The sequence below is a fragment of the Bombus impatiens genome, unplaced genomic scaffold (genome assembly GCF_000188095.3).
Source record: "Bombus impatiens unplaced genomic scaffold, BIMP_2.2 scf_0133, whole genome shotgun sequence".
In the NCBI taxonomy this organism is placed as follows: domain Eukaryota; kingdom Metazoa; phylum Arthropoda; class Insecta; order Hymenoptera; family Apidae; genus Bombus; species Bombus impatiens.
Window position 1 is genome coordinate 1,015,848 of NT_176552.1, and position 13,442 is coordinate 1,029,289.

General features: G+C 40.7%; 1 protein-coding gene across 8 annotated transcripts in view; it reads right to left on the reverse strand.

The window, feature by feature from the left end:
* Nucleotides 1–13,442, reverse strand: part of LOC100746960 (ankyrin repeat domain-containing protein 50) — a 218,934-nt gene that overhangs the window by 114,537 nt on the left and 90,955 nt on the right. The window lies entirely within an intron of this gene.

Genomic DNA, 13,442 nt, shown 5'->3' on the forward strand with positions numbered 1-13,442 from the left:
TTTTTTTTTTTTTTTTTTTTGTATCCAACCGACTCGCGAACTCGTTTTTATCCGGGCCGAGCGGAAGATCTCGTTTCCTAGAGAAATTTCTTTCCACGCATGTCGCGTTAGACCGCGAAGAAAAGAAAACCACGTTGAAAACTGAATCAATCGAAGCTTCTACGCCGACCATTCGATCGTTTCATTCGGATCTTGGAAATGGGACTTCGGACGAGGAGAAGTTTGGCAAATCTGGTCATTTTTAACGATCTACGAAACGAAGTTTTAGTGGAGTAAATTTGTTCGTTGCACCGTACAACTTGATAAGGATCACGCACAGGGAAAATTGTTCTTTCATTTTGTTCATCGTTTTGTTTAGAAGCAGGTTTCGCTTACGTGGGTAGCTCGCGTTCGAAAATATGTCAGAGAATATTTTTTCTACACTGGAGAAAAATTTCTGCTGCAGCTATTACGTATTATGGACGATTTGATTTAAGAGAAATTCATCGAAGATGAAATTCGTGAAACGAAATCTCACGGAATATTTAAATATCCGTCTTACAATTTAGACGTTCGTGAGAATTTCGACAGGAAATACCAGCCACAAAATTAATCGAGTCTCTCTATCGATGAATCTTCGATGGATGACACAGGGAAAACATCAGAATCCGATAAAATTAACGTTTCGCCCAGTTCCGAAAATATTTAGGTAAACTGAATAAAATATTTCCACAAATTTTCTGCTCGGTAAACGCTTGCTAGAACTTTGAAAAAAAAAAAACAGCTAGAAAAATCGATAATTGTCCAATTATCGATCGCCTTTCAATTTTCTTAACATCGTCGTAAATCAACGACCCTTCAACTACCCAAACATAACGCGATACGAGATAATAAAAGGAAATTCCGTCGATAATAATCTGATAACGTGGCGATTCTTTCTTCGTAGATCGTAGACGTATCAGACGTAAGATGCGAGTCGGGAAAGCCGGAAATATACAGAGAAGGAGTCGTGGCGCGCGTGTTATTCGTTGCGTGGCGAACCGGAAACGCGAAACTGACACGGAAAAGTTATCGGTGGCCGGGAACGATGGCCCTTTTTCCTCCTCGTTCAAGTGTCAGCTGTCCCTCGTGAGCGAGAAATTACAGATTTTTCGAGAGCTGCCTTTCTCGCCTTCTTTCATGGGACGCGTTGCACGGACAGGTGTATGGAAGACGACGGAAAGCTTTCAGGAAAGGGAACAAAGAACACCTCGTAACCGTGTCAGCTTATTTATGTTGCTATGGTGTCGGCAGATGGAACTGTTCGTGATACGGATACGTTTTTCAAAGTTGTCGTGAAACGTTGCGGTACGCTGCAGACGGTAGAAAGACGTAGAGTAACGTCACAGGAAAATTAATCTTTCGCGTATTATACTCGTAAATATATATTATTATTTTATTTATTTAATTTTCCTAGTCCTCCGCTTTCGATTTTGCACCAACTATCGTTTCTTCATTTTTAAGATCTTCTTAAAGTTTAGAATTCAGCTTCACTCGCAGCGACCCGTAAAATAAGAAGCTTATTATTATTATTATTAGCTTATTGCTATTATTTTATTTATTTATTTATCCTAGTCCTCCGCTTTCGAGTTTGCACCAACTATCGTTTCTTCATTTTTAAGATCTTCTTAAAGTTTAGAATTCAGCTTGACTCGCAGCGACCCGCAAAATAAGAAGCTTATTATTATTATTATTAGCTTATTGCTATTATTTTATTTATTTATTTATCCTAGTCCTCCGCTTTCGAGTTTGCACCAACTATCGTTTCTTCATTTTTAAGATCTTCTTAAAGTTTAGAATTCAGCTTCACTCGCAGCGATCCGTAAAGTAAGAAGCTTATTATTATTATTATTAGCTTATTGCTGTTATTTTATTTATTTAATTTTCCTAGTTCTCCGCTTTCGAGTTTGCACCAACTATCGTTTCTTCATTTTTAAGATCTTCTTAAAGTTTAGAATTCAGCTTCACTCGCAACGATCCGTAAAATATGAAACTTGAAACAATTAAAAGTATTCTTCGATCGAGTGAAATAATTTGGTGACAAGTTTACACGTACAATCAATGAATTTTCGATCGATTGTAGGTTGTAGGTACACGATCCATGTTTGCCAAGATATCTGTTCAATATCTCTGGAATATCTAAAGATATTTCCACAGGGAGAAGATGTTTATTTTATATAAAATTCATCGAACAACGTTTGATTATCGATAAATTCCATTAGTCAAGATGTTGGAAATATTTTCAGAATATGTCGTGTTCTTGGAACGTATGAACAGTGTAACAGTTTAAGTATCGTAGAAAACTTATTGCTACGTATAAAGTAAAAAAAAAAAAAAAACGGAAAATTACATGAAAATCGTAAACGTTCTAATTCTCTTTGATCTATATAGGGAAAGTATAAATTTTGTGCAGACTCGATGGAAACGGAGCAACGACAAGGCAGTCGTATCGATTACGATACGCGTGTAATTCGATTATCAGACACGAAGGAGGGATCATCGAATCCATAAACGTTACAGATAAACGTCATCAATCAGAGACACGTTTCGAGCGTGAAACATTAATCTTCCGTCAATGTTATCGATGCGAATCGTCCGTCTACCAAGTTATAGGAGAATCGTGCAGTTGTTGTCGATAATTATCGATAATTGTTACTCGGTGATTAATAATAAACCAACCTTGGAACATTTATCTCTTCTTCGGAGTATTTGTCTTAACGATAAATATTATCTTAACGCAATACTAATCGATCCAGATACGTAGTATACCGGTTTATTCGACAAACGAGCATCACACGAAATTAATCTTACAACCGCGAAAACAACAAATTGCTTAAATAAATCAATCGAATAAGACTTCTTACTTATACGAGCGTCTCGACGATTAAGAAACAATGGCAGTTTTCGCAGACATAAATCTGCGTTGGAACGGCAGAATCCTTTTAACGAAAGTCCGGTTATTTGGCAGAGAAAAACGCGGCTCGATGCAATTGAGATTTCACTTTCAACGAGATGCGAAAACGCGACTGTGCACGACGTTGCTCGTAAAACCGACGAATACGAGCAGCTGACGACACGTTCTGCTCGTCGTTGCATAAATGGCCACGGAGACGCTTTCTAAAAGGTACACAACCGCCATTATTTAAACGCATCCGAGCGAATTGCATAATAATCGAGGCCTGGATAAATTCGTTTGTCCAGCGAGACGCGCCTTTACCTCGTTGAGAATGCGCCCAAAGGATTACGCAACGTCTCAAGGTGAGCCGTTTTATAAACCTGGTGGCGGCAAAATTGCGAGAATTTATGAAACAAAAGGAAAGCAAAAGGTTGACGAGTCTTTAATTAATATTTCCCGTTTCTTTACGATCGTCTCGCTTGCCAGCGACGTTCAACCGCTCGCAACCGCTTAATTGCAACCGAAAAAAAGCGTCGATTTAATATGCGCTGATTCGCGTCGGATTTTCAACGGGGGCGAACGAAAATCTTTCTCCGTGTTTTGCAACTGGATGTGTGTTTTTTTAAACGTCGATTTTATGCTGCCGATTAATTTCGTTGCAACATTCGTTCAAGGATGTTGCGGATCCGTTAAGTACCATCTTCGGGTAGAATTTCATACGCTTTTGGCTAATCGCAAGCTTGTGATCCCCACGTTTCCATATCTTTTCTTATTATTTGTGATTTAGTCGAGGTCGAAAGCTGGACGTGTCTTTTCGGAAATGTCCGAAGATACCATAAGCGCCATTTTTAGATTGTATTTCATTGGCTCTGGCTAATTGCAAGGCTGTGCTCTGAACCTTCCAATATCTTCGCTTATTATTTGTGGTTTATTCGAGGTCGAAAGCCGGACAGGTGCTTTTGTACATATTTGAAGATATTATTATTATTATTATTATTATTATCGTGACTGATACCAAACACCGCAGCTTCGTTGAAAATAACAAATATGCTGAAAATAGTGCGTTGAAGAGCGTCGTGCCATCGAAAAGGTTGAAAAAGGTAGCTTGATATTCGTAATAAAATAAACGTTCTAAAACTTCTCGCTAAATGCGAGCGTTTTGCTATTCTCGCGGAGGAAGTCGATGTTCACAACGAGCACCAAGTGGCAAAGTTACGATAGAAATAAAAGATATGTCGTGAGATTTTAACGGAAGTGTATTATTCTATGCAAAAACGTCGAGAAAAATCCGTCGTTGTGCGGTGTTGATCGGGAGGCCCGCCCCTGCTATTAATCGCATTAAACAGCCTCTGTCGCTAAAATCGCCGGCCCAGCGGCGTGACCGTTTAGTCGATTCACGCTTTCCTGTCCCGGTATCAATTAATTCACCCTCGTACGCGGATATATCCAGGTTGGATCGATTCGATTTCGAGGCAAGGAAACAGCTGTCGCAACGAGACGGAACGAGATTCGTTCCGCGTTCGACGTTGGACGCCGCGCGCGACACAGTTGGCTGGGGGTCGTTCAACCGCGCTGTCGAACCAGTGAAAAAAAAAACGGAAAAAAGCGGGGAAAAAGGAGAGAGAGTGAAAGAAAAAAGAATGACACGACGAGAGAGAGAGAGAGAGAGAGAGGGAGAAGAAAAGGAGAAAAATAGGAAAAAATCGAGGCGATGCGAAAGAGGTGGGGGAGAAAAGGGTGGAAAAAGAGGAAGCAGAGAGGGAGAAAGAGGGAGAGGAAAAAAATCGAAGGGGAATTCAATCGATATCGGATTACAGATTGAGCTCGACGGGCCCGAAAGTTAGGGGCGTGTGGCGGCCAATCCTTTCCCGGCTCTGCCAATCCGCTTAACTTCGCAGATTCAACTGCGAAACTTATCGGATCGCTGGAGCAACGGCCGATACGAAATCGGCCCATATATCTGTGGTATCGATAATGTATTCGCCGGTGAGATGCGCGATTCCGATCGTCCGTGTCGTCTCTTTCTCCATTCGCAGACTCATTTTTCCATCGATCGATGCCACGAGGATACAGCAGGTGCTTCTTCGGAGATTGTCCTTTTTTCATTGGCTATCGTTTTTCGAGGTTTCAAGTTTCGACGGCGGAAGTTGTTCACGAGGAAAGTTCACGATGGAAATTGGAAATTTGGCTCGTCTCGATCATCGATGATTCGTTCGAGATTAATTCCATGTAATAGAAATTTCGTGTAATTCTATGGAGCTTCTCGCGGTTTCGCGTTAACACGGTAGCCGTAAGAAGTTGGTCAGCAGTTGAAATGCTGAATGTTGAAATGTTGAAATGTTGAAATGAAATGTTGAAATGTTGAAGTGGAATGTTGAAATGTTGAAGTGGAATGTTGAAATGTTGAAGTGAAATGTTGAAATAAAATGTTGAAATGTTGAAGTGAAATGTTGAAATGTTGAAGTGAAATGTTGAAATGTTGAAATGAAACGGATATTTTTTGCCTGTACGATAAATAAAAAAAAAGAGAAAGAAGAAAGAAGCACGAATACGTAGTTCGACGTGAACTTCTCTTCCCATACGCCAGATCGTCGTTCCACGTAAAACAATATTGCCATAACATGGTGGAAAAGTGATCAATTTAAAAGATATTTCAATATCGTAGAATATCGTACGAGAAACGAGGAGAGACGTAGCTCTGTACTTTTATATTCGTGTTTTCTTCGTCTTAAGTACGACGAATTCTACGAAATTCTCTGCCACAATGTCCTTTAAACTAATCAGTCTTCGTTGCCCTAATACCCTTTTTAATATCCGGAGCAAACCTAAATGACCATGTTGTCGCATCGAATATCAAACTCTATCGAACGTCTATCAAACGTCAACGTTCCATCCGCAGCAACCTAATGTAGATATTTATACAACTATCAATCCCATTCAATTGCTCTAACTGCTCCGGTTGATCATCTCCATTAGCGCTTTAACCTGATCATTTGCCATCTCGATCGAAGACTTCAACGTTCCTGCGTCCATTCAATCACGAGATTTTTAATTACCAGCCACGAGACCGTTTCTCTGAAACGCGACACGAGCGTAAATCGAATACGAAAGGCAACGATTTCCGTCCACGCGGCAAACATCGTTCTTTTTCGCCATGGACAGGTTCATTACGCGTTGCAACGCGACTAACAGGATTTTCGTCATCCCCCGTAACGAGCTCTCTCTCTCTCTCTCTCTCTCTCTCTCTCTCTGTCTCTCCCTCTTTTGCCCTCTCCGGAGGCGTAATTCAAAAGTTGATTCGAGCAGCGTCAATTTATTGCCTGTGAGGGCAGTCGTCGAGACGTTTTCCCTCGTGGGAATCGGCGTCCTTCTGGCCGAACAACTGTCCAAGCAGATAAAGTCGCTGGCAAATTGCATTAACGCGTTCATCGCCACGCGAATTTTATTCAGGTGACGTGCAAAGGTTTCCGGCCGGATACATTTTTCACTTTATATTTCAACGGCGGTATTTCACAGAATTTCAACTAATACTATTACGATTTCTACGTGACTGTGTTTGTATACCGTACAATTTTCTCTTGTCATATACGCGATATTATTTAAAATTCTTTTAGATATCGCCTTTCCAATAAAAAGTTAGAAGTTCATTCCGATCGGAGATTCGTTTCGCCCGCCACTGCTTCAACCAATTCGCTCAGCGATAGATCGAAATACAGTGTACCGTAACGCTGGATCGAATTTTAATCATTTCAAAGTATTTAGCAACGTCATCGATGACCGTCAACGTGGCAGTCAACGCGTTAAACGGAGACAGCGCACGCTCGACAGACGAAAGGCGGAGCGGAGGAAAAAGGAATTTCGCAAGGAAATACGAGTTCGAGGACGTCGTCTGGTTAAATAAAAGAGGATCCTTATGGTTGGTCTTAGCGAACGCTGCCTGCGTCCCTCAGGAACGTCTTTCGCCACGTTCCGGACCTTCCATTCATTTTCTCCTTTTTTTCTTCCTCGTCATTTTACGTCGATCGCAATTAAGCAGCTTTAAACGTCGCCTTATCGCTCGAGTATGTTCGACATTTGATCAACGCTGATCGTATTTTGCGGAGAATTTTGAGTAGTCTAAATTGGCCCCGTTTTCTTTAAGCTCCTTTTTCTTTAAATAAAACAGAATTTCTGCAACAGAGAACTACAACATTGTCAATTTTCTTCTATTCGTACACGACGTACGCGTAACGAATTAACGTCCGAAATATTTTCCCGCATTTCCTACGACTTTCTCTCGCGTTTCGGATTTCGCCGCGAAAAATGACACTGCAACGTTTTCGCGTTTCTGCAACGTTTCGAAAGCGACTAGAGAGCGCAGCGTCGACCCGAATAAGCGACAATCTGTCGATGTCGAATCCGAAGAAGAACTTTCCAGTCCAAGTTAACCAGTTAGCTGTTTCGACCTCTTTGAAGGCTTTGAAAACGTGTGGTAAAAAGTACGCGATGACGAGTATACTCGTCGAACATACAGAGTATGCGTGGCTGTTATATTATTAGAATTCAGTTGCAACGAAAAGACCGTTTCGCTCTTTAATTTTATTAAATGGCACAGGGCTCGTTGTACAGAAAATATTTTCCATAGATGAACGCGTAGAGCTCATGCGGTAGATTCGATCGTATAATTCTTAAAATATGCTAATTCGTCTTGGCATTGTCAGTAAAAAATGATCGATCCATTTATTGGGTTGCCAACCGAATAAATTAAATTAAATTTAGTTGTCATCGAGAAACCGTTAGGTTCGCGGATGTTTTAACTTTTAGTCTGGAAAATCTGACGTAAGAAATACGAGGAAACACGTAGTTACTAATTTCGTACTTTGTGTATTTATTTTAGGGATATCGGTATAGGTATGCCAATACGAGATATATACAAGATGTCTCAGCCTCAAACATCTGCCTTATTTACGATTGTATGAAAAAGTTTCTCGGGATGAAGTTGAAAGAAAAAGGAATGCTCTTCTTCAGTTGGATCCTTCTTTTTTTTTTTTTTTTTTTTTTAAGATTTCGAGATCATCGGTATTTTTCAAAATAGAACTCTACAGACCTTTTTACATCGGTTCAGGTGGCTTCTCGTTTTCTATGTAAAAGCGTTAAGGTACTCTTGTCGGAAAATATATAATTTAAAAGATATTTCGACTTTAATCTCATGGAATGTGGTGCACGAAAGTCAAGGGGAACATGATCACAAGTATATCGCTTCGCGTGTATCTTCCCTCGTATTTCGTAGGTCGAGTTTTACAAAATTAATGTTGAAATATCCTTCAAACTGAACATTTTCACACACCAGTATACTTCGTGCTTTGTACCAAGAATGAACAGAAAATGCGTCAATTGATAGATAGAAAAATATAGAAATCGACAAACAAAATTCCTTAAACTTTGAAGTCTCCTAAAAAATAAACTCGAGAGAAAATTCTTCCCACCGTTACGATTACAGCTACATTCTTCGAGTAGTTCGACTTTGTTCCGAAAAGCTTTTTCCTGCAGTCGCGAAGAAAGCAGATACGTAGGAGACGTCGTTCAGCTGAAATACTCTGATTTTGTATCAGATTTTGCGCGAGGCGGCGAGCAAATGTCGCGATGTTTCTTAGTTAAACGTTTAGTCGACACATCCTCGTGCAGGTGTCACTTAAAAAGTGTTAGCAAATAAATTCTCTCTTTTTCTATTTTCATCTTCGATTTTTTCTTTTTATTCTACGTGACACAGGAAACAACAACAAAGAAAAAGAAAAAAAGAAAAAAGGAACAAACGTGGCAAGTTGAACGCGTATTCGACGTATTCTCCAAACGCGTCGATCTTTTTGGATCAGACGCGACAGTCAGAGGCTGGTTGTAACTGGAAAAGGTCGGTGCAACCCTTTAGTTCCAAATGCGAATCTACACGGCCGTCTTCTTGCACCTGGCAACGTAGAAACGATAAGGGCGTTAAAACGTCACGAGTTTTTGTCCGAGAGATCCGGCTAATCCAAACGTTTCTCGTGAAAACGTCGCTTTCATTAGCCAAGCAAGAGGTTACGCGACGCTCCCGCCATCGACTGTCGCGGAATAGAAGAACAAAGCGGTTGCCAAGTAATGGAAAGTGGCTGCGAGACTTTCTTTTGTTGAATTTCACGCTTTAGAATCATGTCAAATATTCTCTTCTCTCGGTTCTTTCCGCGTTTATTCAACGCTAGACCTACTCTACCAGCTGTTTCTTCGCACTTCCCTTCCTACAAAATGCAATTTCATTTTCCGCTTTCCCGCGGCGATCTTTCCCACGAGTTAGTTAAATTCAGATTTTTTTCTCCAATGGTACTCGAGCGAAAATAAACGTCTCGCCTATTGGTGAGTTTCGCAGCGAATATTGTAGTATGGTGGACAAATGGCCTAAGAAATATCGGGTGAACCATGAACAATGTTGCGAGAAAGCCTAAGTGCCGACAGGTCAAAAGGGTCTGGAAACTTGAATGGACCGAGCGGCTCGTCGATGTGTCGTTGGTCCTTCGGCCGAATAGTTTGGCGGAAAAAAGGTCCAGATGACCATGACAGGTGAAGACCCCGTAAAGAGACGTTGACTGTTCTCAGATTGGAGAATCACTTAGTTATAGCTCGCAAAGGGTATAACCTAACAAACACGAAGATGGTACCCCGCTGGGGTACCATCCACATGTTATATTATTATACCACTAAGCTATAATATTTTACCAAATGTCCTACTGGACAAATTGTAAAATTTAAATAAATAAATAAAAAAAGAAAAAAACTTAGTTATAGCACATTACTGTATTTAGTTCACGTTAAATAACCATCGTTTCCTGTTTAATCCATCGTACATAGATCTATCGATAAATACAAAAATCCTACAATACGTTAAAGGTTAACGACAGCTGAAAATCCGATGTTCGATATCGATGCAACGATAGCAGGGATGGTGTGAACCGTTACACGCGAATCACCAGCGAATCGATCACACGTTCGTTGCCAATCACGGCGATCTTTCACAGGGGTTCGTGATTTCTCGCCATCGCTTCTGATCGCTACAGAACGTAACTGTTCTTTGTTTCTTTTTTTCTTGCGCATCGCGTAACCTGTATATTTTATATCGACCATATCAAATGAATATTTAAAGGAATTCAAATGAATATTCAAATGAATATTTGAACGGATATTTTGGAAGAAAGATTTCAAAATCGTCACTTTACTCTTTAAAATACCGATGTGAGATAAAGGAAAGAAAATTGAATCACCTCGTGCCTTCGTCTTGAAAAACCTTCCTCCAAAAGCGATACGACTAATCACAATGATTTACAATGCAACATTAAGAATCCAATACTATCCTAAACTATGGAAACTAGCACAGATCATAATGTTACCTAAAGCAGGCAAAGACCCACACCAAACAGCATCTTACAGACTGTATTTTCGACCAATCGCGAGGAGAGACGTCAACGGGAGTCGTAAATTCCCGTTACGATTATAATAACCGACACCACGAGTTGATCGATCCCCTGATCTCCGTCGAGACAATAGGGTTGATTCAGTTTGTATAACACTGTGATTCACAGAATTATAAATTATATATTTTTTCCACTTAAGTTACACCGTTGCTTATAATATATATCGTCGACAATGAGTGAGCGTATAGAGACGCGATACACTGACACAATATGCGTTGAGGATAGAGCAAGGCTCTTAGAGTTTTGTTATAGTTGATTAACCCGTTACTGACATGTTGACTTCTCTAGCGGTGTAGAAGAAGTCGTTGAATTGATCCGCCTGATGTCGTAGGAGAAGTAAGGTACAGTGACGATGCTGTGTCGTAAGAAAGCTAGCGATGGGCGTGTCTAGCGCACGGGACCATCGGATTCGTTCATGACATTTTTGATCAGGAAAGTGAGGGCAGTATACATTGCTTCTGATTGGATAAACGTAGGTTGGTGTACTAGGAAGGGTCTTAGCCGCCCTCGATAGAAAGTTGCTAGTGGGAAGCATCGTACGTGAGAAAAACTAACTTTCCCTTGTCAAGCCGTAGTAGAGTCGTAGTAGACAATAGTCTATAGAAAAGAATTTGGAAAAAAGATATTTGTTGGGCCTGAAGGGCCTTAGCTAGCAAATTACTGGGATTTATGATGGGTCCTTGAGACTATCGAGGGTACGCAGCAGGGATAAGCGGATTTGGTTTCCGTCTGGCCCGCGGTGTAATCCAACTGAACGGCGCCGCATAGCGCAAACAAAGCAAGTCAGGTGTCTAGGAATACATTTAGACACACACCTTACATGGAAGCATCGCATAAAATCAGTAATAAACAGAATACGTGAAAAAAGGAAGCAGATGTACTGGTTAACCAATAGAAAATCTAAATTAAGCATAATGAATAAACTAAATATATACAAAACAATAATCAAACCAATCTGGACATAGGGAGCCCCACTATGGACTCCCATAATGAGTCCCATAATCCAATGAGTCACATAAATCAAATAGAAACAGAGCAAGCAAAAATTTTAAGGACATTAATTAACGCTGCATGGTACGTCAGAAATGAAGACTTACGAAAAGATTTAAAAATCCCAACAGTCAAAGAGGAGATCGCTAGATACGCAAAAAAGTATAAAGAAAGACTCGTAACACACCCAAAGCAGCTGGATGCTGAAACGAATAAAACCATAATAGAAAGAAGACCGAAGAAGAAGCATCCCGCAGACCTCACAATAGAAATAAAATAAACAACTTGGAAGATGGAACCCCGCTGGGGATAACCATCCACATGTTATATTTGTCAGGTTTGTCGGGTTGGCGCTGGTTCTTGGGGCGCGTTGCGTTTCTTCATTAGGACAAGCCATTGTACTTGTCCAAAAAGGTTTCTATTTACAGTGATATGTACAAGTGTTGATTTAACAGGGTTTAACAATTAAACGTGATTATAAGACACTCTCAAAGACTGTTCTTAGGTTCAAACGAATCCACGGTCAACGGGATAACTCTTTCTTCAATTGGATACGTTTTGATACTGAAAATGACGTTAGCTGTGACGCACGGTATCTTTCAGACTGTCTGACTGACGTTGCGTGTAAACTCTCCAAGGTGATCACAAGAATAAAAGACTGACACGATCACACTTATCAATTTCGTATTGATCGAGATTATCAACAAAATTCCAGGCGCCGTTACTCGCATCGAGCCGTCATTGCTCTTGCCTCGGAGCTTGTTTGTTAATACAGCGTGTGTCCCTCGATATTGGTACTTCTACTGTTAAGTAAAACGTTCATCCCGTGACCGTGGCTGCGTTCGGTGACCAGTTGTGTCACCTCGAACCCAAGCCCACTGTTATAATACTATAATGAACAGCTATAACAAACAGTTTAGACCAAAGTTTTAGGAATCTTCCCAAAATTCCAAAAGAAAGGCCCGTTATCCCTACGTTTCCGACATATTATTATACCACTAAGCTACAATATTTTACCAAATGTCCTACTGTACAAATTGTAAAATTTAAATAAATAAATAAAAAAAAAAAGAAAACCTCGAGCTTTCGATATCGAGGAAAGAAGAATTTCCGCTATACGAAGAGAACGCAGCGTAATTGTAAATTAACGCGCGGATATTTTTACGCCAACTATATGGAGGCGTTCGAGATAAATCGGTCGAGATAAAAGAAAGGTCGTGTCTACCGTGATCGTGATTTAACGATCACCGTGATAAATCTAAATTGTACGATATCACGCGGTACAACGATATGGCGATCGATAGACAAAATGGAAATTAGGAAACAAAGCTGAGCGGCTGTACGGACGATCGCAATTTCTCTTCCTATCTCGCGATGCAAAATCGCGAAAGGCTGTAAACACGTACGATATCCGCGTCTGTATCGGTTTCAAACTTTCAACGTTAACGACGCGCGTTTCGTACGCGCGAACGTAATCGAAATAAACTTGCAAAATCAAGTATCACGGAGAGCTAAAAGCGTGGCGCTTTATTCGCCGTTAAATAGCATTGGAATAGCGCGTCGAGGAATCTGCTTGCTCTCGGTAACTCAATTGTTCGCTTTTAATTTCAACACTCTGCTCACCGCCCACGCGCCGCTGCAACGCAACGAGTTACGACATCCGAGTCGCCGTAAATTCTTCGATCGCGAAATGAATCGAACGATACGTGCAGACTATTCGGTCGGAAAATGCTCTCTCTGCTCTACGGGCAACGTCTCGATCTTTTCCATCTTTCCTCGATGCTGCCCTCGAGGTTTATATGGGTTGTACCTTCGGACAACCTCGAAGAGTTACGACGTTAGATCTGTGTCTTAAGCGCACTTTTTTTTTATTTTTCAATACAGGGTGAACGGTGAATTTGAATTTTTAAACAAGAAAAGGCTGCAGTTTTCAGGGAGTGTCAAATCGGAAACGAGCAAGTCAAATGGAATCTTTGGATCGGACGATGCTGCAAGTTGGGGTAGGGAATTTGTAGTTTAAATTTGTTCGATTCATCTGCGGCTGATAAAATTTTCGTTGT